The 2,500-nt window shown below is 42.4% G+C and overlaps 1 protein-coding gene across 4 annotated transcripts in view; it reads left to right on the forward strand.

Moving 5' to 3' along the window:
• Positions 1–2,500, forward strand: part of LOC135112048 (uncharacterized) — a 194,779-nt gene that overhangs the window by 106,941 nt on the left and 85,338 nt on the right. The window lies entirely within an intron of this gene.

Raw genomic sequence — 2,500 nt, forward strand, 5'->3', positions numbered from 1 at the left:
GGTGGTGGCACTTGTGGTTATGATAGTGGTGATAGTAGTGTTCTTTATGGTTTTCGTTAGAGTAGTTCCTGTGGTGCAATGGTGGTTGTGGTTGTGGTCCCTTTCCTTCCCTCCGCTTCTTTCCTCCTTTCTCTCCTTTCCTTCCCTCCGCCTCCTTCCTCCTTTCTCTCCTTTCCTTCGTCTCTACCTTCCTTTCATTCTTTTCTTGTGGGAATTCATCGTAAACCTTTCCTCACTTCACCCTCACCACCACTCGCTAAATACCAACTCCTCCTCCTCCTCCTCCTCCTCCTCCTCCTCCTCCTCCTCTTCCTCTTCGCATTAATTTCTCCAAACGTCTTTATTTGCAGTTCCTAAACCAAATTCTCGCCCATTGCTTTCCTTTCATCCGTCTCCTTGTTCTGCCCTCCATTCGTTGTCCTCTTCCCTCCTTCCTTCTCCGAATTTCCTTTCCACCCCTATTCTTTTCTTCATTATTCATTCTTTGCTGTCATTCTCCTTTTTTTCCTTTTTGTCTCCTCTCTTCTTAAAATATCTGTCCTAATTCCCTCGATTTTTCTCTTATCTCTGTTTATTTCCATTCTCCAACTTTTCTTTCTTATTTATTTTTCTAATCTCGTCCTTTGTCCTTAGATTCTTTCCTTGCTCTCATTTCCCTTTCCCCTTTTTTACTGTTCTCGGTATCCCCAGTTTCCCTCTCAATTTCTCTTTTCCTCAGTCTACCCTTTCTCTTCCCCTCTGAATTGTCTGTGGCGCTTTCCTTCAGTTTCCCTTATTTTTCCTTGCTCTTATTCCCTCATTCTTTTTTTCCCTCTTCTCAGCATCCCTTCCCTTGTTTCCTCCATTTCTCCTTTACTCTATCTGGCCTTTTCCTCCCTTTCTGTACTGTCTTTGCCGCTTTCCTTCCCTCCACCCTTCATCTCCTTCATTTTTCCTTCCTCCCCCTCCTTTCCCTCCTCCTCTTCCTTCTCTGCCTCGTCTTCTCCCTCGTGTGATGGATGACTCTTATATTCTGTCGATGGAAAGAGGAAGCTGTGATGGCTGAGTCTGGGAGCACCTGAGACACACCTGAGATGTTTCACTGTTTTTTATTTCATGGTATTTTATTTTTCTTCTGTATTTTTGTTATCGTAGTTGTGACTCTAGATTTTTTTTCCCGTTTTCATCATTTTTTTTTGGGGGGGTAGTGATCGTGTTTCTAGGTTTTCTTTTTTATTTTCTTTTCTTTATTCTTTTTTTATTTATTTTCTTGTACAGATTTTAGTTTTTTTCAGTCTTTCTATTTTTCTTTTTTTTTTTTTTGTCCTTTTCTTATATATTTTAGTAATAATAATTGTGATTCTAGTTTTTCTCTTTTTTTCGATATCTGTCTGGCGCTTTATGACCTCTATGAAGGAGCGCAGAATTTCAATCAGTCAGTCTTTACATGCGAGAAGAGGAGGCTGCAGTGCGTCTGTTTGTTAATTCTCGTTTGGTTTCTGTTATTCACAAAGAGCGCCGTGCTTTTGTTGCTGGCTGTGTTGTTATGAATATTTGCAAGAGTATTGTGGTTTTTATTCCACCTTTAGTCCTTACAAAAACATTTCGCGGAAGAGTGCAGCGTGATGTGTTCGGAGCCGCGGCACACTTTGCAGAGGCGCAGTGTTGTGCTTCCGATACTCGCCCACAACATTTGCCTGCCTTACTTATGGTTGCCGTCTGTATTGTTCGCTTAAGACGCTGCTCAGTGGGTGGCGGGGGTGGTGGTGATGGTACTGGTGTGCTGCTGCATACTCTGACATCCACTAAAGGAACTCAGCCACAACTCGCACTTGTTTATAACTCTCGCAAACCACACCTGCAGTTTGCTACACCTGTCTGTGTTACACGGCACGAAATGCTCCGTTGTATCACTTGCTTCTTTTGTGCTGCATATTTAATAAATAACTGTGCTTTTCTCAGAGTACAGTTGTCGCACTCATGGTTCAGTTCTCCGCCTCGCGCTGCAGTACCATCGAGCGGAGGTTTTCATGGTGCGATTGTTTGGAGCGTGTGTGTTGTCTGGGGGCGTGGAGGGGTGAGGGTGAGAGCCTCCATCCATCAAGGCGAGGGTCCTTGAAGACCCGAGAGGCGGCCACCAAAATATAAAGACGTCGAAACTTTGACGGATGGAATGAGAGGCGTGAATTGTGTGGCTCACGGGCCGTGGAGGGAGGAATGGAGGAGGGAGGCGGGGAGGGATGGGGGAAGAGGGGGGAAGGGGGGAGGGACCGGAAGGAGGAAAGGCATGAGGCTCTTTGACTGAAATGCACAAAGGGAGACTTGCAGAGGCTGAAGTAATTACGAAATTGCTAAACAGCTTCTCGCACACGAATATATATATATATATATATATATATATATATATATATATATATATATATATATATATATATATATATATATATATATATATATATATATATATATATATATATATATATATATATATATATATATATTAAACAAGATGAGGTTCTTC

This window comes from Scylla paramamosain, chromosome 23 (assembly GCF_035594125.1).
Source record: "Scylla paramamosain isolate STU-SP2022 chromosome 23, ASM3559412v1, whole genome shotgun sequence".
Lineage (NCBI taxonomy): Eukaryota > Metazoa > Arthropoda > Malacostraca > Decapoda > Portunidae > Scylla > Scylla paramamosain.